The sequence below is a fragment of the Cherax quadricarinatus genome, unplaced genomic scaffold (assembly GCF_038502225.1).
Source record: "Cherax quadricarinatus isolate ZL_2023a unplaced genomic scaffold, ASM3850222v1 Contig3206, whole genome shotgun sequence".
Taxonomy (NCBI): Eukaryota; Metazoa; Arthropoda; class Malacostraca; order Decapoda; family Parastacidae; genus Cherax; species Cherax quadricarinatus.
In genome coordinates this window covers 8,780-33,234 of record NW_027198232.1, presented here as the reverse complement: position 1 = coordinate 33,234, position 24,455 = coordinate 8,780, and the positions used below count along the sequence as shown (strand labels likewise).

Here is a 24,455-nt window from a genome sequence, read left to right as displayed (position 1 = left end):
TGACGCTAAACGCACTTGCTGGCGAGATTATGTCTCCACCATCACCTCTGCTTCCTCTATGAGTGCAGTCTGGAAAAAAGTACGAAAACTGAGTGGTAAATATTCTCCTGACCCGGCTCCTGTTCTGCGAGTTGCCGGTGTTGATATAGCAAACCCACTAGATGTTGCCAATGAAATTGGCAATCATCTGGTCCGTATTTCTCAGGGACTCCATCTATGCCCCTCATTTCTTTCCTCAAAGTCTGCCAGAGAGTTAGCACCCTTGGACTTTTCTTCTCTCAGAGAAGAACAGTATAATGTGCCTTTTACACTTCAAGAACTGGAGGCAACACTCTCAGCTTGTCGATCATCGGCAGCTGGGCCCGACGACATTCATATTCGTATGCTACAACATTTACATCAGTCAGCCCTTGCAGTCCTATTACGCCTTTACAATCTTATTTGGTCACAAGGAGTTCTTCCACAGCTGTGGAAATCCGCCATTGTTCTCCCTTTCCGCAAACCAGGCACTACGGGACATGAAACCTCCCACTATCGTCCCATTGCTCTTACCAGTGCAGTTTGCAAAGTAATGGAACGTCTAGTAAATAGACGTTTAGTGTGGTATTTAGAGACACACAACAGTCTCTCCACTCGTCAATATGGCTTTCGTAAGGGACGTTCTACCATAGACCCCTTACTGCGCTTGGATACGTATGTTCGTAATGCCTTTGCGAATAACCACTCAGTTATTGCCATATTTTTTGACCTTGAGAAGGCATATGACACAACTTGGAGGTATAATATTTTAGCCCAAGTCCACTCCTTAGGCCTTCGAGGCAATCTACCATCCTTCCTTAAGAACTTTTTAACTGACAGGCATTTCCGTGTTCGGGTTAATAATGTGCTCTCCCCGGACTTTGTCCAAGCTGAAGGTGTCCCCCAGGGATGTGTTCTGAGCACAACACTTTTTCTCCTTGCTATTAATGATTTGGCCTCTAGTCTTCCATCAAATATTTGGTCATCACTCTATGTTGATGACTTCGCTATTGCCTGTGCAGGCGCTGACTGTCACCTCCTTACAGTTTCTCTCCAGCATGCAGTCGACCGTGTTTCCAATTGGGCCACCACACATGGGTTTAAATTTTCCAGCACTAAAACCCACCAAATCACTTTCACTAGACGCTCTGTCATCTCTGATCATCCTTTGTACCTCTATGGCTCACGTATCCCTGAACGTGATACAGTCAAGTTTCTGGGCCTCCTCTTTGATCGTAGGTTATCCTGGAAACCTCACATTACCTCTCTGAAGGCAACTTGTCACAGCCGGCTGAACCTTCTTAAAACCCTTGCTCATCTTTCGTGGGGAGCTGATCGTCGAACCCTCCTTCACCTACATTCCACCCTTATTTTATCGAAACTTGATTATGGTGACCAGATCTATTCAGCGGCATCTCCTGCTACTCTCTCTAGCCTTAACCCCATTCATCACCAAGGATTACGTTTATGCCTTGGTGCTTTTCGCTCTTCCCCTGTCGAAAGCCTCTATGCAGAAGCGAACGTTCCATCCTTATCCGATCGCCGTGATGCCCATTGCCTGCGCTACTATGTACGCTCTCATGATCTCCGCAATCCTTCCATTTATAGAATGGTCACTGATATTAGTAGACATTCTTTATTTGTTCGCCGCCCCTGCTTACTCCGTCCCTTCTCTCTTCGCCTTCATTCGCTCTTGTCTTCTCTTCAACTACCACCTTTCTATGTACATGTAGCATCTCACTTTTCCCTACCCCCCTGGGAAGTTCCAGCTGTTCGAGTCTGTTCTTTCTCCCTCCCTTGCTCGAAAGCCCAACTGTCTACGGTCGCTTCCCGCTCTCTTTTTCTTGACCACTTTCACTCTCATTCTCATGCCATTGCTGTGTACACAGATGGCTCTAAGTCTTCTGACGGCGTAGGATTCGCAGCAGTGTTTCCGGACAGCGTCGTACAAGGGCATTTACTATCTTCAGCTAGTATTTTTACTGCTGAATTATATGCCATCCTTACAGCACTTATCCGTATTGCATCTATGCCTGTGTCATCATTTGTGGTTGTCTCAGACTCCCTTAGTGCTTTACAGGCTATACAAAAATTTTATACACCTCACCCCTTAGTCCTCCGTATCCAACTTTGGCTACGCCGCATCTTTACTAAGCATAAAGATATTGTTTTTTGTTGGGTCCCTGGTCATGTTGACGTACAGGGCAATGAACAGTCAGACACTGCTGCGCGGTCAGCAGTACATGACCTACCAGTTTCTTATAGAGGTATTCCATGTACGGACTATTTTGCTGTAATATCTTCCCACCTTCACACCCGTTGGCAACAACGTTGGTCTACTATGCTCGGCAACAAACTTCAGTCTATTAAACCGAGTATAGGTTACTGGCCGTCTTCTTATCACCAGTGTCGAGGTTGGGAGACTACTCTCTCCCGTCTTCGCATTGGCCATACTCGTCTTACTCATGGATATCTCATGGAGAGGCGTCTTGCTCCTCTCTGTGAGAATTGCCAAGCTCCATTATCAGTCAGCCACATTCTGTTGGACTGCCCACTTTATCAACGAGCACGCAGAATTTACCTCTGTCGTCGTCTTCGCCCCGCTGCTCTCTCTTTACCTTCCCTTCTCGCTGATGGACCCACCTTTCATCCGGACTCTCTCATTGACTTTTTGACAACGACTGACTTACTTCACAAATTCTGATACTTTCAGCCCTTTCTACTTGTATCTCTTGCTACCCTCTACCCCCGTACTATCCCCTGCCCCGCTGTTTTCTGTAACCTGCTGATCATCCCCCCTCCCTTCTGCCATCCAATTCCCTTGCTTCCTTCCCTACCCTGCAGCGCTGTATAGCCCTTGTGGCTTAGCGCTTCTTTTTGATTATAATAATAATAATAATATAAAAGACCCAATACCTTTATAACAAGCACTGCCCTAAAAAAACTAAACAGATGACAGCTAAGAGACTGAACAGTCCCTGGCTAACACCCAGCATTCTCAAATCCATAAATACAAAACACCGATATGAAAAACAGTACAGAATGGGTCACATAACCAGAGACCAAACAAAACGTTACTCGTCAATCCTAACCAGCCTGATAAGAAGGGCAAAAAAATTGTATTATGAGAACAGATTATCCAACTTACGAGGTGATATAAAAAAGACCTGGAAGACCCTATCAGAAATTCTGGGAACAAAAAAGATATCACGACATAGCGAAATAAAATTAGCAAAATCAGATGAACCCCAACTCCCACCAACAGAAACAGCAAACAGACTCAATGATTTCTTCTCCACTATAGGTCAAAACCTTGCCAATAAAATCCCAAGCTCAGATACCCCACCTAATGACTACCTCACTGGCAACTACCCGAACACACTGTTCCTAGCTCCGACTAACCCATACGAAGTCTCCCTTATTATCAACGCACTGAAAAACAAGGCAGGAGATTTAAATACCTTACCACCCTTTATATACAAAAAAGCGTCACAAGTACTATCACCAATCATTGCAACACTCTTTAACAAATCCATTGAATCCTCCACCTTCCCTACAGTTCTCAAAATAGCAAGGGTCACCCCGATCCATAAAGGAGGAGACCAAACAGAGTTGAATAACTATAGGCCAATATCCAATTTACACCCTCTCTCAAAAATCTTCGAAAAATTAATTCATAAACGAATCTACTCCTACCTCATCTCCCAAAACATTCTCAACCCCTGCCAATTTGGATTCAGGCCTAATAAAAATACTAATGATGCTATTATACACATGCTAGAACATATATACACTGCAATAGAGAAAAAAGAAGTCCCACTGGGGATCTTCATTGACTTACGTAAAGCTTTTGATACAGTTGACCATGACTTGCTCCACGTAAAATTGTCACACTATGGTATTAGAGGGCACTCCCTCAACTACCTCAAGTCTTACCTCAGCAACAGAAGCCAATATGTGTACGCAAATGGGGCAAGCTCTTCCGCACAACTAATTACAGTTGGTGTCCCACAGGGAAGTGTCCTTGGCCCTCTTCTATTTCTCCTATACATAAATGACCTACCAAATGCTTCGCAATTACTCAAACCCACACTTTTTGCAGATGACACTACATACGTCTTCTCTCACCCGAGCCCAGTCACGCTAGCCAATACTGTAAACACCGAATTACAGAAAATATCTACCTGGATGAGGACTAACAAACTTACACTAAACATTGACAAAACCTACTTCATTCAGTTTGGTAACAGAGCTACAGATGTACCTCTTAACATAACAATAAACGGATCACCTATCACAAAGCTAACAGAGGGAAAATTCCTAGGAATCCACCTCGATAATAGACTCAAATTTCATACACATATACAACAAATTTCTAAGAAAATTTCCAAGACTGTAGGTATACTATCGAAGATACGGTACTATGTTCCACAGTCAGCCCTCCTGGCCCTTTATCACTCTTATTTACCCCTATCTCACCTATGGAATTTGTGCATAGGGCTCAACAACAATTAACCATCTCAGACCACTAATTACCCAACAAAAGGCTGCAGTTAGAATGATAAAATCTCACTACAGGCAACACACACCACCAATATTCAAAACACTCAACCTACTCACCATACAAAACATCCATACTTATTATTGCACCTATTACATACATAGAACACTTAACTCTGATATTAACCCTCCCCTCAAACATCTCCTTGCCAACCTCAACAGAACACATGACCATAACACAAGGCGCAGATCACTCTTTGATGTTCCTCGTGTCCATCTCACGCTATGCAAAAACTCAATGCACATAAAAGGCCCTAAAATCTGGAATTCATTACCTGTAAATATAAAAGAAACACTACCTGTTTATAAATTCAAGTCTCTTCTCAAAGATCACTTACTCACTCAAAACCAAATAAATACTGAATAACTGAACCTTATAAATTGTATATCCTAAATGTTACTCACAATTATATCACAAATGTTAAACCTAGGACCCAATCTATTATTTTTTTAAATACACTACCTAACAGAATACTCCATTCGACTGAATGTATAGCAATGCAAGCAACCATATGACCTGTCTTTGTAATACTCATTTGTGCTTTATAGTTATCTGTTTACAATAATGTTTTATCACTGATTTCATCATTGCTTAGTTAATCTTAAGTTAATTTTAAGCCAGCCCGTAATGCTATGCATATAAGTGGCTTTGGCATGCTGCTCTTACCTGTATTTTTTGTACCTCTGTATGTATGCTTAAATTACTAAATAAATAAATAAATAACATAAATAATGCTTACCTCCCCGGCGGGGAATTGAACCCCGGTCTCCCGCGTGACAGGCGGGGATACTAACCACTATACTACCGAGGACGGGCTTCGGTTTTTATCGTATTTCTTTCAACCAGATTTTCGCTAATTAATAGCTGGAGCTTTAATTGCAGTGGTATACTGTATTGGTTCCCTCTAACTCGAGGCAAGTTTCCACAGTTACCCAACAGTTTCTAGCCAGAGTGTAGGTGGTGTAGCCGAGTGAATAACTAGTTTTTTTCACAGTACCAGTGTCACTGACCTTGTACAGGAGTAGCATGAGGGGAGCGGAGGGAACAAGCCAGCAAGAAAGTTACCCCACTGATAAAGTGCGGGCGATGAGAATAAATAATCTTGGTAGAGTCGTTCACATACCTGCTTGTCCTTTCTAGACAAACTCATAATGTTTACCTTTAGCTTTGGTTTAATGGTGGTATTATCGGTTACACTGGCTAATATATATTTCGTTTACTTTTAAAATATTCTTGAATCCAGATCTGTCATACACAGCATCGGTGGTTCAGTGGTAGAATTCTCGCCTGCCACGCGGGAGGCCCGGGTTCGATTCCCGGCCGATGCATTATTGTCAACTTGGGCCCTTCAGAGGAAATTAGATTGACTCTTTAGGGCCAAAACTCAGGTGCCAAAAAGTAAATAAGCCCAGGTCTTTTATCAGCGACTACGCAGAATTTACCTTCGACGTCGTCACCGCTCTAACACCCTTACTTTATCTTCCCTCCTCGCTGACGGCCCCACCTTTGACTATACACTTCCTTTAGTACTCTTTCCTGACCTTACAATCTCTACCCTGCAGCGCTATACGACCCTGGTGGTTTAGCACTTAGTTTTGATAATAATTAGTATGTTTATAGGATACTTCGGATTTAAGTGAACCTAAAAAAAAATGTTCAAAGGCAGCATTGGTGGTTCAATGGTAGAATTCTCGCCTGCCACGCGTAAGGCCCGGGTTCGATTCCCGGCCGATGCATTTGTTGCTAACAATGAGTGCAAAGGAATTAAATTATATTAAGTGGTAAACAGAAGATAAAAGGTCAGAACTTTAGTCATAAGAAATTAAATCCCTTGTTATATAGCGTGTTCTAAGGTTTGAATTGTTTTGTGAATTAATGTTTATGACAGAGAAAATTACAAAGCCCTGAATTTTCCTGAAAACATTTTATTACGAACAAAAGTATGTACGAGGATGTGAATGTAAAAATTTGAAACAAAGACTGCGAATGTATACGAAAAAAATTATAGCATGATCTTTATAGAACAAATAACAGCATCATAAGACCTGGAGTCTACCTGGAGGGTATTTCTAGGATCAACGCCCCCGCGACCCGGTCCAAGACCAGGCCTCCCGGTGGATCAGGGCCTGATCAACCAGGCTGTTACTGCTAGCCGCACGTAGCGCGAGTACACGGACGCATTTAAGACGATATAGGAATATGCAAGATTATACGCACCGAGAAACGGGTGACGCCAAAATTTTAGGGGTGGCTATCTGGTTATTACTATTTTTATTCGGGGAGAGGGGGGGGGTATTTATTTTTTGGAGGGTGAGGGGAATTTTTCGAGGACTGAAAACCCCTTCCCAAGGCGCTGCCACTGCCGAGTATTATGTCTGGTAGTGTTGCTGAGAATTTACTTTGCAAACCCTATTTTAGGGAATAAATTTTCGACTGGTAGCGAACAGGTTGCATAAAGTCTTTATGACCTTTGTGTAGTCGCAAGACTTTAAATTCAATTAACAATCTAACCAAGAGTGTGAACAATTGACATGTCAGTAGAAGGATGACTGAAGGAGAGCTAAAGAATGAACATTTAGAATATATGTAATGTGCATAAATTTTTTTTTTTTTTTCCTAGTGTTCACGTGTTTGTGAATAGTACAAAAAGCATAAATATTCAAGGTGAAAAGGATTATAGTAAACATGTTAGAGAAAAAAAATGAGCCCAAAAGTGAGAAAAGTACGAGATAAACTGCATACTGAAGAGCAAAGGTTTTTAAGCGATGAATGTTACACAAACAAGCATGAATGTTGCCTTATTTTAAATAATTTTTAGCGCTTTTATGTTAAATAATTCCAATAAATTATATTCCTGTAATATTGAGCATATAAAACAAGTCTGCAGGTGCAATGCGAACAATCATGTAAAACCGAGAAATGTGCTATAAATAAGGACACCTATAGTCAACAAATTCTCTAAGACTGTGGCGAGTATCACTGCCCATCAGCAGGAGACAAAGATTCTGTACCCCAGCAGGGACGCCCCAGCACCTGGGTAAGTTTATTTAGGCACAGGTACACGAGTACAATTTTCATACCTAGGATAACCCTGGCTCATTCCTTACTCTGTCTCATCTTCCAAGCTCACCTCCACAAATATATTAAACTCCAATAAAGTGCTCATGGTCATGGTATCTGTTAACTAATGGGTAAAAAAAAAAAGTACTTTAGTGATCAATACATTCAACTAAATGAATATTAAAATAATACTTTTAAAGATTGTTTCAGCGATCAATTTTGACATCTCTCGCGAGTCCTGGAACCAATTACTGGGTCATGAATTTATTTCCTACAGGCACCTAGTCAGTACCTGACCACCCGGGATGTGGTTCGTAAGTTGGATTGCGTGCGGCCGGCAGTAAAAGCCTGGCTAATCATCCTCTGATCCACCACGAAGCCTGGTCATGGACCGGGCCACGGGGGCGTTGACCCCAGGAACACCTTCCAGGTATACATCTCAAACTAAAAGGATCACTGAACATCTAATAAAACTGCACGTAACTTGAAAGGGTCATGTCTATACACCAGAGGGGTGAGATGGCTGGGACTGTCTACCCTTTTTCAACTACCAAAAATAAATATAAAGGCGTACTGCCCACGGTAATGGGAAAAAAAGCTGGCTTTTATTGTGGGTCAAATCTTGAGACGAAACAAGTTACTCTTGCTATACTTAGTGCCATCCTGAGTTAACCCTCAGATGTTAAAGTAATTAATGTAATTATAAATGTAATAGAACAGAGCGTGTATAATAGAAATTAGTAACAATTTATTGCTACATGTTAGCTGGGACTTTAGTACTGCATTCATTCCTTTGCTGTCATCTGTGTTAATTCCAACTTATCTAAGCGGTGGTCCAATACTGGATGTTGTTTCCCCTTTAGATTTAGCATAAGAAAAGAAATATTTTGGGTTTGCTTCAATTTCATTTATGACTTAGTTCTTCCTGAGTTTGTCTCCTGTACGATTCTTTAAGATCGATATTTGCTATTTCTTTGACCAGTGCCTTCCTTCCTATTTCCTTTCAGCAACTCAAGTGATTCTTCGCCTTCGCCTGTATAGGTAAATGAGTGGACTGATTATTTATTTATTTTTTTTTTTATTTATTTAGAAATTTTAGCATACAAACAGAGGTACAAAAAATACAGGTAAGAGCAGCATGCCAAAGCCACTTATATGCATAGCATTATGGGCTGGCTTAAAATTAACTTAAGATTAACTAAGCAATGATGAAATCAGTGATAAGACATTATTGTAAACAGATAACTATAAAATACAAATGAGTATTACAAAGACAGGTCCTATGGTTGCATGCATTGCTGTTCATTCAGTAGAATGGAGTATTCTGTTAGGTAGTGTATTTAAAAAAATAACAAAGTTAGGTTTAACATTTGTGTGATATAATTGTGAGTAACATTTAGGATATACAATTTATATGGTTCAGTTATTCAGTATTTATTCGGTTTTGAGTGAGTAAGTGAACTTTGAGAAGAGACTTGAATTTATAAACAGGTAGTGTTTCTTTTATATTTACAGGTAATGAATTCCAGATTTTAGGGCCTTTTATGTGCATTGAGTTTTTGCATAGCGTGAGATGGACACGAGGAACATCAAAGAGTGATCTGTGCCTTGTATTATGGTCATGTGTTCTGTTGAGGTTGGCAAGGAGATGTTTGAGGGGAGGGTTAATATCAGAGTTAAGTGTTCTATGTATGTAATAAGTGCAATAATAAGTATGGATGTTTTGTATGGTGAGTAGGTTGAGCGTTTTGAATATTGGTGGAGTGTGCTGCCTGTAGTGAGAATTTGTTATTCTAACTGCAGCCTTTTGTTGGGTAATTAGTGGTCTGAGATGGTTAGTTGTTGTTGAGCCCCATGCACAAATTCCATAGGTGAGATAGGGGTAAATAAGAGAGTGATAAAGGGCCAGGAGGGCTGACTGTGGAACATAGTACCGTATCTTCGATAGTATGCCTACAGTCTTGGAAATTTTCTTAGAAATTTGTTGTATATGTGTATGAAATTTGAGTCTGTTATCGAGGTGGATTCCTAAGAATTTTCCCTCTGTTAGCTTTGTGATAGGTGATCCGTTTATCGTTATGTTAAGAGGTACATCTGTAGCTCTGCTACCAAACTGAATGAAGTAGGTTTTGTCAATGTTTAGTGTAAGTTTGTTGATATGGCAATAAAGTTGTATACGAGTAGAACAAAGTATATTTCATGAGAATGTGACTGAGACTACAAGAGCGTGTGGAATTTAATTACTCTTCACTGCAGTTATATTGCTTATTAAATGAATATCCACCTCTTGAGATCGTTTTTTCCAAATTTCTAAGAAAATTTCCAAGACTGTAGGCATACTATCGAAGATACGGTACTATGTTCCACAGTCAGCCCTCCTGGCCCTTTGTCACTCTCTTATTTACCCCTATCTCACCTATGGAATTTGTGCATGGGCTCAACAACAACTAACCATCTCAGACCACTAATTACCCAACAAAAGGCTGCAGTTAGAATGATAACAAATTCTCACTACAGGCAGCACACTCCATCAATATTCAAAACACTCAACCTACTCACCATACAAAACATCCATACTTATTATTGCACTTATTACATACATAGAACACTTAACTCTGATATTAACCCTCCCCTCAAACATCTTGCCAACCTCAACAGAACACATGACCATAATACAAGGCACAGATCACTCTTTGATGTTCCTCGTGTCCATCTCACGCTATGCAAAAACTCAATGCACATAAAAGGCCCTAAAATCTGGAATTCATTACCTTTAAATATAAAAGAAACACTACCTGTTTATAAATTCAAGTCTCTTCTCAAAGTTCACTTACTCAAAACCAAATAAATACTGAATAACTGAACCATATAAATTGTATATCCTAAATGTTACTCACAATTATATCACACAAATGTTAAACCTAACTTTGGTAGTGTATTTATTTAAAAAAAATAAACAGAATACTCCATTCTACTGAATGAACAGCAATGCATACAACCATATGACCTGTCTTTGTAATACTCATTTGTATTTTATAGTTATCTGTTTACAATAATGTCTTATCACTGATTTCATCATTGCTTAGTTAATCTTAAGTTAATTTTAAGCCAGCCCGTAATGCTATGCATATAAGTGGCTTTGGCATGCTGCTCTTACCTGTATTTTTTGTACCTCTGTTTGTATGCTAAATTTCTAAATAAATAAATAAAATAAATAGAAAATTATTAAGTAGATTGAAGATATATATTGTCCTTGAAATAAAGAATATTCTAACTACCGAATCCTCGGTAGTATAGTGGTTAGTATCCCCGCCTGTCACGCGGGAGACCGGGGTTCAATTCCCCGCCGGGGAGGCCATCATATTGAAATTTCAAGGGATCCTGTCTTTCGGTCCAGAGCAGAAATGGAACCTGCGCACTGGTACTGTTGTCCGTTTGTGAGTTGTTAAGTATATCGACTTGTGTAAATTAACTGGTGTGCCATCATGGCAATCGTTGTGACCAATGGGTTGAAATACTCAAATGTCTCGTGTGGTATGTCTATGAATCTTCATTTAAAATGAATTAATCCTATGTCATTGCAGAGTCAATGATCAAATTTATGACATCCCACTGGCATTTCGGGCCATGTATATGTTACGCATTACTTTCTAAATTGCAAGGACAAAAGGGACCAACACCTGCTACCCTTCTCACCTAATATCAAGTTGTAAGCTAAAATACCTCTTTAGCATATCCTTCCTGTAACAAAAAAAAAAAAACATATATTGGGAGAAAATAAGCAAGAGTGATATCGTCAATACCAAGAAAAAAGCATGAGAGACCGAACTCCTCTGTGCATGAACGCAAAAAATATACATATTAACTCTGAGAATTAGTAACCCAGGATAACCCAATGAAGTCTGGCTTTTTTCTAACGAGATCCTTTAATACTTCTTCCAGGATGCTACCCACAATAATACGGCTACACTCGGGTGGCTGTATAGCCCTTGTGGCTTAGCGCTTCTTTTTGATTATAATAATAATAATACACTCGGGTGAACAAGGGCAAAAAGTGCAAGAAATCACGTCCAACGTTTCCCTTTCTGCTGAGATAGACTGCCTACTGTATTCATGGGAAGCTCTAAACCTGTAAGAATCATACAGCGCCTGGGGAATTGGGAGGCACTCTGGCTCATTGCAAGGAAGAGGAAAGTAGGTCCAATTTATTGGATTATGAGCCCCTTCCTGGCATCAAGGAACCTCCCTAGAAGGATGCTGGGATAAAACCCAGGTTCCTTAGATGTGAGATAAAGGGTCTGAACCACAGGTCACGAAATTGTCATTAAAATAATGAGAATAACCATGTTAGGAGAATATCTAATTATGAAAGCAAGAACCTGATAAGACTGGAGAATTGTTATTGTCCTGGTAACTTTATATAGGCACAAATACAATTATATCTGTTCCTGCCTTTGACCCATTATGTGCCTCTGTAATCCTATGACTACGGCCCACAGGATGGGTATGGGATGCATAATGAAGATATTAAACAAAAACTGTCATGCAGGATACAAGAGTTCAATTCTTCACAGGAAACACTATGTTGAGCCGCACATTTGGTGTGACGATGGTGATATTAGTTTTGACCGTACTTATAAGTTATTTCTAATATTTTTAAGTGTAAAAAACTGAACCTAAAGTTGCTAACCGAAGCATTGGTGGTTCAGTGGTAGAATTCTCGCCTGCCACGCGGGAGGCCCGGGTTCGATTCCCGGCCAATGCATTATTTGCTACTCAGCAGAAAAGAATTTCAGTTTTATTTAAGCGATGAATAAAAAGATAAACATCCGGATCTTAGTCACAGTCGATAATCACTCCATATTTTAACACGTCTCGCATCACCATTACATTCATGGGGGAAGACTGGAGTGCTCAACCCTTAGTCGTAGTTGATTATCACTCCATGTTTTAACGTCTCGTATTACTGTCACATTCATGGGGAAAGGGGGAAGGGCGCTCAACCCGTAGGGATCAAGCAGCGCCTGGGATATCCGAGGTATTCAAGAAAGGGGAGCTACCTGGAGGGCATTCCAGGGATCAACGCCCCCGCGGCCCGGTCCACGACCAGGCCTCCCGGTGGATCAGGGCCTGATTAACGAGGCTGTTACTGTTGGCCGCACGCAATCCAACGTACAAACCACAGCCCGGCTGATCCGGCACCATCTTTAGGTATCTGTCCAGCTCCATCTTGAAGACAACCAGGGGTTTTCCCGTAATGCCCCTTATTGCTGGTGGGAGGCTGTTGAACAGTCTTGGGCCCCGGACACTTATTGTGTTTTCTCTTAGTGTACCAGTGACGCCCCTACTTTTCACTGGAGGTATGTTGCATCCCCTGCCAAGTATTTTGCTTTCGTATGGAGTGATTGCTGTGTGCATATTAGGGACCAGTCCCTCCAGAATCTTCCAGGTGTAGATTATGATATATCTCTCTCGCCTGCGCTCTAGTGAGTACAAGTCAAGTGCTTCCAGGCGCTCCCAGTAGTTAAGGTGTTTGATGGAACTTATACGTGCAGTAAAGGTTCTCTGTACTTTCTCTAGCTCTGCAATTTCACCGGCCTTGAATGAGGATGTTAATGTACAGCAGTATTCCAGCCTAGAGAGAATAAGTGATTTAAAAATGATCATCACTGGTTTAGCATCTCCTGTCTAGGTCAAGAACCCTTCACTGATATCAAAGGACCTCCTTTGATATTATAGAAATAAGTCACTTTATCCGAATGCACGGATTGTTTTTTTAATTTGGGTTATAAATGCATCACTATGGGGGGAAAACTGCCAAAATGTTTGTTCTATCAGAAAGGACATTACAGTAAGTTAATCCTCATCAGTACAATGAATTATATCCCCACCAGACACACGGGGAAAACTGGGTTAAATTTTCCTCAGACATTTAATCTTACAAACCCAATGAGAATGTTATCTATTAATTGACAAATAAGCAGAGATGCATTAACATACTGAAGTATACATTTTTTTTTTTTTGGGGGGGGGTCCTTTGATACGTGTTAACTACTACTTCATCTAATCATTATTCCTAGCTTTCCCACTCCCTATTCCATCTTTGATTCAAGTCTTCTGGATTTCTCTGTCTTTCTTGGTCATTTGGCTTGATGGTCAACTACGGACTGAAACGTCACCTAAAGTTTCCTTTCTATAATGAGAATTATTTTAACCACATAAAAAAATATTGTTTTTTTATACAAATCAATATACACGATTCCCCGGCGAGAAATTGAACCCCAGTCTCCGGCCTCAGAGGAATTTATTTCTAATTATTTCACTGCAAATTAATTGATTAAAAATGTCCTTCCTGCGCTTAAATGTAATTTAAATATGTTAAAACTTCCTAAGTCATTTTAGTTCCTTATTAAATCATCATGGGTGAGCATCTTGCATAAGCAAAAGATTACCTAAAAAGATTAAAGATCAGGAGGTATGATTTTAGTTTGACACTTAAAACTGAATGTTTTTGCAAGATGGCAACAAATGCATCGGCCGGGAATCGAACCCGGGCCTCCCGCGTGGCAGGCGAGAATTCTACCACTGAACCACCGATGCTGCCTTTGAACCTGTTTTTTAGGTTCACTTAAATCCAAAGTATCCTATAAGTAAGTAAGTTTATTCAGGTATACACAAATACAGTTACATAGAATTATCATACATAGCAGCATATGTGTAGAGAACCTAGGATAACCCAAAAAAGTCAGACAGAGTGACTTATTTCCATTGGGGTCCTTTTACCTTATTATTATAATATAAAGGTTATAATATTTTCTTATTATTCTATAATGAAGATAACATCTTATTATCATACTAAAAAGACTATCTACTACACGAGGGTCATTAAGACTATCTACAATACGAGGGTCATTACAGGGAATAAGGTAAAATTTACACGTATGTTAGATAAAAAATAGAAAATCATTCCCCTCCCTTTCTGTAGCTACATTCATCAGACACCTTTTGGCACTCTTCTTGAACTGGGTCATGCTATGACTGGCTTTGACATGTGCGGGTAGTCTGTTCCATTCCTTTATTGCTGTACAATAAAAGGTGTTTGAAGCCTGGCCAATGACTGGGTACTACAAAGTTGTGCTCTCTCCCCCTAGTACTATGATTGCTTTGGTTCCCAACCTTGACAAAATTGACAGCAAGATATTCTGGACACTATTTGTGAGCAATTTTATAAACATGATTTAGCTTCAGTTGTTTTACTCTGTCTTCAACATTCAGCATATCCAACTGCTGTAATTCATCCTGGCCTACATGTTCTCTTGGTCCCAGCCCCAGGATGAATCTTACGATTTTGTTCTGGGTGATTTGCAGTCTATCTTTCAGTTTTCTTGTCAAGGCAGAGTACCAAGAAGAGCAAGCGTAATCCATATGGCATTGTATAAGGGCTAGACATAGGGTCCTGCGAGCCTCAGTAGGTAGACACTGTGCTTGTCTATACAGGAACTTCAGTCTGGCATTCGCTTTCTTTACTACACTGTTCCCTATCAATTCTCCTGACATGCATGGGTCAAAGGGGATTCCCAAATATTTTACTGATGAAACCAAAGTGATGGGCTCCCCATTACATTGAACATTAAAATTATTTACCCTTCTCAGTTTATGTTTCGTGCCAAAGAGAATGGCTTCAGTTTTCCCTAGGTGTAATGATAGTTTGTTGTCTACTAACCATTTGCCGCAGGACTCCAGTTCCAGTGTTAAAACATTAGCAATATCTTGTGTGTCTTTACCTGACACTAACAGAGCATTGTCATCTGCATACAGTAGGAGTTTGCACTTGACACTGATAGGCATATCATTGACATAACATAAGAATAATAAGGGACCCAGAATACTACCTTGGGGAACTCCACATGTTATCGGCAGGGGTTCTGATTCTGTTTTGTTGATTTTGACTATTTGTCTCCTGTTGCTAAGGTAGGCCTTAAACCAGTCTACAGAACCTATACCGATAGCTTGAAGTTTATTACATAATATATTGTGGTTGACAGTATCGAAGGCCTTTTGCAGGTCTAAGGTTACCATACCTATGAGGTTCCCCTTTGACATTTCAGTTCTCAGGTAATCCATCAGATTAATAAGGGAGGTGTCGGTTGAGTAGGATCTTCTAAAGCCCGACTGATAGCTATGGAGAATGTTGTTGTCATTAAGGTACTTAACTACTTGAGAATACACCGCCCTCTCTAGAATTTTAGATATTATACCGAGTATACTAACAGGCCTATAATTGCTTACATCAGACCTACTATTTTTCTTGAAGATAGGAGTAACTCTGGCCTCATTGAACCCCTCCGGTACGGTATTAGTGGTGATTGATAGATTTATTATGTGAGCAATAGGGATTGACAGTTCAGAAGCACCATCTTTTAGGAACTTAGACGGGATGTTATCAGGGCCTGTGCTCTTAGTTGGGTTTAACCTGCTTAGTTCTTTTTGAATAAAGTCATGAGATACACTTACTAGTTGACAACTGTTTGGGGTTACCCCTTTATTGGTATAGTATGTTTGAAACTTATCAGAGTCTATGTTAAAGGTATTTGATGCAGCTGGTAGTTTACTTACTAGTGTTGATGCAACAGATGTGTAGTATGAATTAAAGCAATTTGCCACCTTAGATGTTTCATGGCATATCTCATTATCGATAGTGAGTACTATGTTAGACCTATCTACTGGCTTATGGCTATACCCCAAATGTTTTAGTTGTTGCCAGAGCTTCCTGGGGTTATGCTTATACTCTTCAATTTTTGAGCAGTAGTGCTTTGCCTTTGCTCCTTTTATAAGTCTCTGTACTCTGTTCCTCACCCTTTGGAATTCATTTAGTGCTGCAATATCCTGTCTGTTTGCTTTAAATCTTTTTAGCAGCTGGTCTCTGAATTTCATATTATCTAATATCTCAGTATTCATCCAGGGTTCAGTTCTTCGTTTAATCCTAACCTCTTTAACTGGTGCAATATTATCAAGGATGGTAGTGAACATTGTTTCGAATTTTTCCCAGGCATCGTTTACGTCCGTGCAACTTGTTATCTCTGTCCAGTCACAATTGTGTAGCCTATTTACCAGTGTTTCTTTACTGTAGTTTCTAGTTGACCTCATTTTTATTGTCTTGTGTAGGCCTATCCTATCCCTAGTGATTTTCCTGGTGCAGTAAATGATGAAATGATCACTAAGACCTGTGGTAATGACGCCTGACTGACTAATGTTCTCAGAGCGGTTACAAAGTATGTGGTCAATTAGGGTGGCTGAGAACTGTGTGATCCGGGTTGGAGTATTAATTAGTTGAGTGTAACTATTTAATCCTAGAATTTGCTTATACCTTTTGCATAGCCCGTTATTTTGCTGCTGAAAACAGATATTGAAGTCGCCCAGTATTATTGTCTCGCAATTGTTTTCAACTCCGGACAAGACTCTGGAAAAGTCTTCTAAGAACTGGTCCTGGGTAGGAGGGCGGTAACTAGTTCCTACTAAGATGGGTTTGGTCTTAGGAAGCAGCACTTCAAACCATAGAATCTCCAGTTTATTGTTATTTAAATCAGGTCTTGGGTTGTAAGCTAAGTCATTTCTAATGTAGGCACATACTCCACCACCCTTTCTGTTCCTATATAATCGTTTTATATTGTAACCATCTATTTTGACCTCGTCGTCAGTCACCGTACCATCCAACCAAGATTCAGAGATGGTTATAACTGCCGCCCTAATTTTGTTAGCTAGAATCCTAATCTCTGCCAATTTAGGAAGAAGTGATCTTGCATTGACATGAATAAAGTGAAGGCCTGTTTTCATAAAACAATCATAATCATCAATATATGGCAATGGGTCATTTGTATTAAATTTAGGTAAATCGATGCCATCACTGCTAAAGGGTAACTGTGCCAAAGTGCATTTGTTACACACAAAATGAATTCTGGCACCGTTGTTATAATTGTACATACATCCATCATGCACCCACCCCTTACACACTTTACATAAGGTGCCTTTTCTGTTTTTCATGCGTACTTTAGTACAGTGTATGCACCTGTTTGGTAGTGTTTGAGATAATAATGGCTGTATTGTCTCACATTGACCTATGTATACATTACATATGGAGTTAAGGTTATCATTCCTAGCTACTAGACCGTCATTATCCCCGTCATTTATCTGTCTGTTTTGCCTCTGCACAATAGTTTGAGGTCCTGGATTAATTTGGATATCACCACTTAAGAGCGCTACAATAAGAGCTGTGTGCCACTGTTTTTGTTTGGGTATGCGGTGTTGCCATACCTTGCGGCGATAGTGACATTTACTTTTCTGGTAGGATGGCAACTGTTGGGCTTTTACTGTCCAGGGCGCTGTTACTCCATTCACCTTTTCCAACCCCCATGACTGATTTCTTTCTTCATGGAATTGAAGAAGAAATATAAATATAATTATGGCACCTGTACCCCCCTAATGCCTGCCATTTTCACTCTTCGCTCTTTTACTCATATACAATAATATTTATTTCTCTTTTCCAGTCCCTAGTACACTTAGTATCTGCTTTAGCAATCACCACTGAATTACTAGTAAAATTTCCTCTTCAAAACCCTCTTCACTGCTCACTTTTCCCTTAACTTCACAAAACCCTTACAGTTAACCCCTTATTACACACTCCCCTTCCCATCTCACTTCACAGTCTGGCTTCCTCAATTAACTTCTAACTCCTTTCCATTCTGGTAGATCAGAAAGGTTTAATCTATGGTTTTATCCTTCCAAATCCCCCTCAATTCCATTTATCGGGGGTTGTGTCGTGTTGTTGTCTCCTGACCTGTTCTGCTGATTCAGCCATTTTTAAAACACTGAGGGGAGTAACGCCACCTACAACCTGACTTTCCTTGAGTTTATAGATATATTTGGCGTTTTCTGCTATGATTCTCTCACTGTACACTGGTCAGCTGAATATAGGTCAGCTACTAAAACATTAACCTTGACTGTTTAACTATTCACTTCTTTCTCACGACTGGCACTGAGGGATATCCGACCTATAACCTTGGAGTTTTGTACTGTTGATTTCACGATGTCTCCTGTGTTTCCCTCTCGTTAGCACTGGTACAGGTGATATGATGGTGGTACAGATATGATGCTACTGTCAACAGATGAACGTCAGTAAAGATGAGAATTTCACTTCGCTAGTTGTACGTCTGGCAGTAGCGGCTGTTTGGATGCCGGTCAGCCATGTTTAAATGCTCAATTCTTTCCCTCGTTTGGCACTGAAGAAAAAAGTCCTACAGACCTGTCATTTCCTTGGAGATCTAGTTGATCAGGTTTTCTGCCATGTTGTCTTCCCGTTAAACACTGGTGCAGTTGATATGGAGGTCAGTTATTTCATTTTAGTGGAAAACGTCTCATGTCTGGTTCACGTCTGGCAGCAGGTCTGGTACTTGAATGCCGGTCCCTCTTTTGTCATATTTAGTCCATTTCGTTGTCGTCACCGTCAGTTTTTATGTCACTATAGGTTCCTTGCATGTTGTTGCAGCAGTACTTGCAAATTTGGCCATCACTGGTGTTCGGATAGGCCCAGGGGACGGCAAGATATAGGAGCAGCCTTGTTGCTGCTTGCTGCGGCTGCGTGCTGCGGCTGATAAACATACTAATTATTATCAAAACTAAGTGCTAAACCACCAGGGTCGTATAGCGCTGCAGGGTAGAGATTGTAGGGTCAGGAAAGAGTACTAAAGGAAGTGTATAGTCAAAGGTGGGGCCATCAGCGAGGAGGGAAGATAAAGTAAGGGTGTTAGAGAGGTGACGACGTCGAAGGTAAATTTTGCGTCCTCGCTGATAAAAGACCTGGGCTTATTTACTTTTTAGTTTTGGCACCTGAATTTTGGCCCTAAAGAGTCAATCTAATTTCCTCTGAAGGGCCCAAAAGTTGACAATAATGCATCGGCCGGGAATCGAACCCGGGCCTCCCGCGTGGCAGGCGAGAATTCTACCACTGAACCACCGATGCTACGTTTGAACCTTCTGGGGTTCACTTTACTTCATTTAAATTCAAGCAGTACTTAAAAAGGATAGTATGTAACGCTTGGAACTGAATTCTGCTTGACAGGCGGTGAAATGAACCACTCACTACCAAAAACCTCTCTAAAAATAAGTCATTACTCAGAAAAAAAATATATTACTTTCGTATTTCTTAGACAATCTTGTTTTCAATATTAGAGATATTTTCTTAGCATAATTCACACGCTTAGAGGTATTTTACTGTACTTGTTAGTAAAGCCTTATGGTAGGTACTTCCCAACGTGCTAGCTTCTTGCGTGAGGAGGATTACACAACGTGATTAAAAATTTTGACATCTTATTTGGCATTAAATATATGATCTCTGCAGGCAATAAGTGAATGCATCGGCCGGGAATCGAACCCGGGCCTCCCGCGTGGCAGGCGAGAATTCTACCACTGAACCACCGATGCTGTTCACATACCCTGGGTTCACTTCATTATATCTTAAAATTCATACAAATGCCTTAAAAATTTTGCTAAGTTATTAGAAACCAGTTATTGTTTAGAACACACAATATTATTATACTCAATGTGCGGTTCAACACAGTCCCTCAGCAGCAAAGAACTGAGCGGAGTGAACCCCAGTGTGACAAGCAGGGATACAAACCAGGATCTGATTACCATTATTTATTCTTCCTGCCAAGACAGCAACACCTCATTCAATTCTCTCTGTCTGGTCAATATTCATTTAATATGATTCGCATACAAGTTGTGAGGTGAAAGTTTTATGCACGACATTTATTTCTACCTTTTATTCTGCAATGAAATTATCCATCATGTCTCCCTACCAGTGAGGTGCTGTCAGCTTATTTTGAAAAAAAACTGAACGAGTTTAAGCACAACAGTAATTCAGTAATAAAAACCTTGATGAAAATTACTTAGAATTACACATTAATTTGATTTGCTACGTTAAAAAAAAAAGTATAGCAGGAAAATTTACTTAAAATATTGACCAAAAATTCCTATTTTTTTTTTTTTAATTTTCACTTATTACCAACGTCTATAAACACTTATCTCATGTGTGCAGAGCGACTAAGCTTCCAGGTGTGTAGCACTGAAGGTTCGCAAATTCAGAATTTACCAGAAGGAGACAATAAACACATACCACCTCACAGAGCACACAAAACACCAAACCATCGATGCTATGACACAAAAACTGGGTACTGCCTGTGGTCTACCCTGGCGCAGGGATATACTCTTACGTCATGGAGAGGCCGGTATGTAGTACCTCATTACTCAAAACTTACCCTTTTGGTTACATATAAATTTTACAAACTCAGTAAAACGTCTTAGTATTTACTTTAGAATTAAACAGAAAAAATACATAAAATAAATGTTGGTTGCGAATGTGCAGACTCCACATACTCAACAGTTATTTATTTATACTAGGACGAGTTGCCAGAAGGTCCAAAATGTGGTTTTCTTTGACTTGACTTAAGAAATCGTAATGACACGATTTGCAATCGTGTCATTACGATTTCTTAAGTCATGTTGACGGCAGTGAAGGGACTTGAGCTAGAGTTCGTCACGGCCACGCTAGCTGGAGATTCGTCTGTAAAAACTTGCATTTGTGGTCACAGAGGTGCCTGTGCTAACTTTCCTATGGTGTAGAAATATACCTAGTTGGATGAATCTTATTGTGGCTAGCTGGTCTAGTGGCTAGCGCGACGGGCTGGAGTTTTGAGACTCTATGACCGCGGGTTCAATCCCGGCCGGGGGTATGGTGGTTTTCTTTTTTTTTTTTTACGTGTAAAAAGAAAATGCACTGCCAAGGTATGTTGTTTACGACGGTAAAGTGATTATGAGATATAATGGGGGATGCCTATGTGTTAGTTCACACCATTAAATTTTCTATTATCTGTAGTGAATAATAATAATAATAATAATAATAATAATAATAATAATAATAATAATAATAATAATGTACTCAACCCAGAGGGCATACAGCACTGCAGGTAGGGATGTGCTAAACTATGGGTGTGCAGAGGCTAGGGTGGGTAAGGGTGCTCCATGGTAGAGTTTAGTGGTGGTAGGGGCAAGTACAACAGTAAAAATACTGTATATTTTCCGGAAATACGGTAATTTATAGGTAAATAGATGCCCTATATTGTATTTAATAAAAGTGTATTTTTAAAAAGAGGACAGTCGCCATTGTTTGTTTGAACTGAGTAACAGACATTAGTAATGGGAAGAATTTTTCGTGCTCTAGAGGTTAAATTTGGGCTGACACCTCTCAAATAGGAGACGAAATTGTTGTATGTGCATTCCTGCATAACTTGAGATATCAGGCGACAGGACAGGACAACTCCAGGAACCTCAGATAAGCTGTCTAATTTATGTTTAAATACTGGCCAGTAAATTTTTCATAAATGTAGGCAAAAGGGGGGGTCCTGTACATGACACAATAATCTCCAGTCAAATTGGTGAGTGTTATGATTAAGATACTCTCCTTCTGTTATATGTGTGTATATACTATAATCCTTTTTTAATTTTAATATACAGTCCACAAATTTATATATTTACCAGCATTCCTGATGTATATTTCATTTAATAGGTCCAGAGCAACTTGTGGATATGACAGTGGTAGATATCGAAGGGGGACATTTTTTGCGACCTAGGTGTCCCAAATTCCTACTTGTCTAACTGATATTATTATTATAATCAAGGGGGAAGCGCTAAACCCGTAGGATTATACAGCGCCCAGGGGGGGATGTGGAAGGCATTCAGGCTTAATTCGGGGAACTGGAGCACAGATTCAATTCCCTAAATCAAGAGCCCCTCACCAACATCAAGGAACCTTCCATGAGGGGTCTAACTGATAAATAATAATTATCTATGTTCATTTACTGTTATGTATATAATGATACATTCAGATAAATGCAATTTTCCGATAAATGCAATTTTCCACAAGTATATCATCATAACCAAGCGTTAATTATTATTATTATAATCAAGGGGGAAGCGCTAAACCCGGAGGATTATACAGCGCCTGGGGGGGGGATGTGGAAGGCATTCAGGCTTAATTCGGGGAACTGGAGCACAGATCCAATTCCCTAAATCAAGAGCCCCTCGCCAACATCAAGGAACCTTCCTTGAGGGGTACCAAGCGTTAAGCCCGTAAGGGTCAAACAACGCTGTGTGCAAGAGTAAAACCCAAATCAAAGTTTTAAAAAATTGAGTCTTGCAGCAAAGGTGGGACTTTCAGCGAGGTCACTTGGAGTGATCCGGGGCAATCTGGAAAGCCAACCTATCCTCTTAACTCCCATAAAATCTATGCAGCTCTTCTCACATTCCTTTTCAGCAAATTTGTTGATAATGTCCTCTATGTAAAAACAAAAATAATTGTCACAACGGAATCTTTTTAAATACGAGATAAAGGCGATTAAAATTTCCCGCACGAAGAGGAAAAGGGAACCCAGTTAGCAAGGTAGAATTATTATTATTATAATAGCGAGGTAGAAAATAATTTCAAGAAGCCTTTATCAGCAGTTGATGAGCTGCGGAAGAGTATGTGCCTGCTGGTATAGTGGTGGTTCACAGTATATCAATCTTAATATTTTTTACTGCATTATTATAATCAAATCTAAGCGCATAACCCACCAGGGTCATACAGCGCTGCAATGCATTATTAATCATAACTAAGTTCCAAACCCACCTGGGTATTGCTACAGATGTGTGTAATGTTATGGCTAGGCTAGCCTTGCATGTTACCTCTAGGTAGATGAACCCACTTCTTTGATTTGAGCTCTTCATCGGATTATTATTGTCATTTCCCTGAAGAAGAATTAGGTCTTTTTTCCTGGGTCGTCACCAGCGTCAAGGAACCATTTTGGAGCCCTTCACCTGCATCAAAGCACCCACCCTCCAAGTCCTATTAGAAATTGGCATCAAAGAAAAAAACCTTGAGTTATCAGAGACCAACATCAAAGAAAACGCCTTGAAAAAATTGTTTGCAAAACCCCCTCAAGGAAGGTTCCTTGATGTTGGTGAGGGGCTCTTGATTTAGGAATTGGATCTGTGCTCGTTCCCCGAATTAAGCCTGAATGCCTTCATCCCCCCCGTAAGCGTTGTATAATCCTCCGGGTTTAGCGCTTCCCCTTGATTATAACAATACACGTATTTGCAAAACACTATTATTATTATTACAATCAAGGGGGAAGCGCTAAACCCGGAGGATTATACAGCGCCTGGGGGGGTATGTGGAAGGCATTCAGGCTTAATTTGGGGAACTGGAGCATAGATCCAATTCCCTAAATCAAGAGCCCCTCACCAACATCAAGGAACCTTCCTTGAGGGGTGCAAAACACTAGAACTGGTCAATTAGTGCTTTAAGCATATTCCATTTTTAAATATCAAACTTGCTATTAATTATTATAACTTGCTGCTGCCATGACCAGTTTACTTAGCACAATCATAATCACAAAGCAAATAAGATTCAATAAGTCTCGTTGGCTACATCAGCAAATTTAGGCGAGGAAATATCCTCACCATTAATGCGGAAATGCTTGGTTCCTGAAAACATCACTCACACCCAGTGTCAGGAGAGGCCGTCAAATCATAGGAAGGGCGCTAAACCTGTAGAATTCATAAAACGTCTAGGAGAATGGAAGGCATTCAGGTTTGATTCAAAGAATTGGAGCACTAGTCAAATTATATCAAGTCCTTAACCAGCATTAGAAACCTACCTACCTTAAGGGGAGGATTATTATTATTATTATAATCAAAAAGAAGCGCTAAGCCACAAGGACTA

At 40.1% G+C, this 24,455-nt stretch overlaps 8 non-coding genes across 8 annotated transcripts; 4 read left to right on the top strand and 4 right to left on the bottom strand.

Annotated features, from left to right (window-relative positions):
* Nucleotides 1-5,318: 5,318 nt before the first annotated feature.
* Nucleotides 5,319-5,390, bottom strand: TRNAD-GUC (transfer RNA aspartic acid (anticodon GUC)). The gene has a single exon. It is a non-coding gene; the product is annotated as a tRNA-Asp (tRNA).
* Nucleotides 5,391-5,836: 446 nt separating this feature from the next.
* TRNAG-GCC (transfer RNA glycine (anticodon GCC)) lies at nt 5,837-5,907 on the top strand. Its single transcript has one exon. It is a non-coding gene; the product is annotated as a tRNA-Gly (tRNA).
* Nucleotides 5,908-6,244: 337 nt separating this feature from the next.
* Nucleotides 6,245-6,315, top strand: TRNAG-GCC (transfer RNA glycine (anticodon GCC)). Its single transcript has one exon. It is a non-coding gene; the product is annotated as a tRNA-Gly (tRNA).
* A 4,606-nt stretch (nt 6,316-10,921) lies between these two features.
* Nucleotides 10,922-10,993, top strand: TRNAD-GUC (transfer RNA aspartic acid (anticodon GUC)). The gene has a single exon. It is a non-coding gene; the product is annotated as a tRNA-Asp (tRNA).
* A 1,340-nt stretch (nt 10,994-12,333) lies between these two features.
* TRNAG-GCC (transfer RNA glycine (anticodon GCC)) lies at nt 12,334-12,404 on the top strand. Its single transcript has one exon. It is a non-coding gene; the product is annotated as a tRNA-Gly (tRNA).
* Nucleotides 12,405-14,168: 1,764 nt separating this feature from the next.
* TRNAG-GCC (transfer RNA glycine (anticodon GCC)) lies at nt 14,169-14,239 on the bottom strand. The gene has a single exon. It is a non-coding gene; the product is annotated as a tRNA-Gly (tRNA).
* Nucleotides 14,240-19,584: 5,345 nt separating this feature from the next.
* TRNAG-GCC (transfer RNA glycine (anticodon GCC)) lies at nt 19,585-19,655 on the bottom strand. Its single transcript has one exon. It is a non-coding gene; the product is annotated as a tRNA-Gly (tRNA).
* Nucleotides 19,656-20,045: 390 nt separating this feature from the next.
* TRNAG-GCC (transfer RNA glycine (anticodon GCC)) lies at nt 20,046-20,116 on the bottom strand. The gene has a single exon. It is a non-coding gene; the product is annotated as a tRNA-Gly (tRNA).
* Between the last annotated feature and the right edge of the window lie 4,339 nt (nt 20,117-24,455).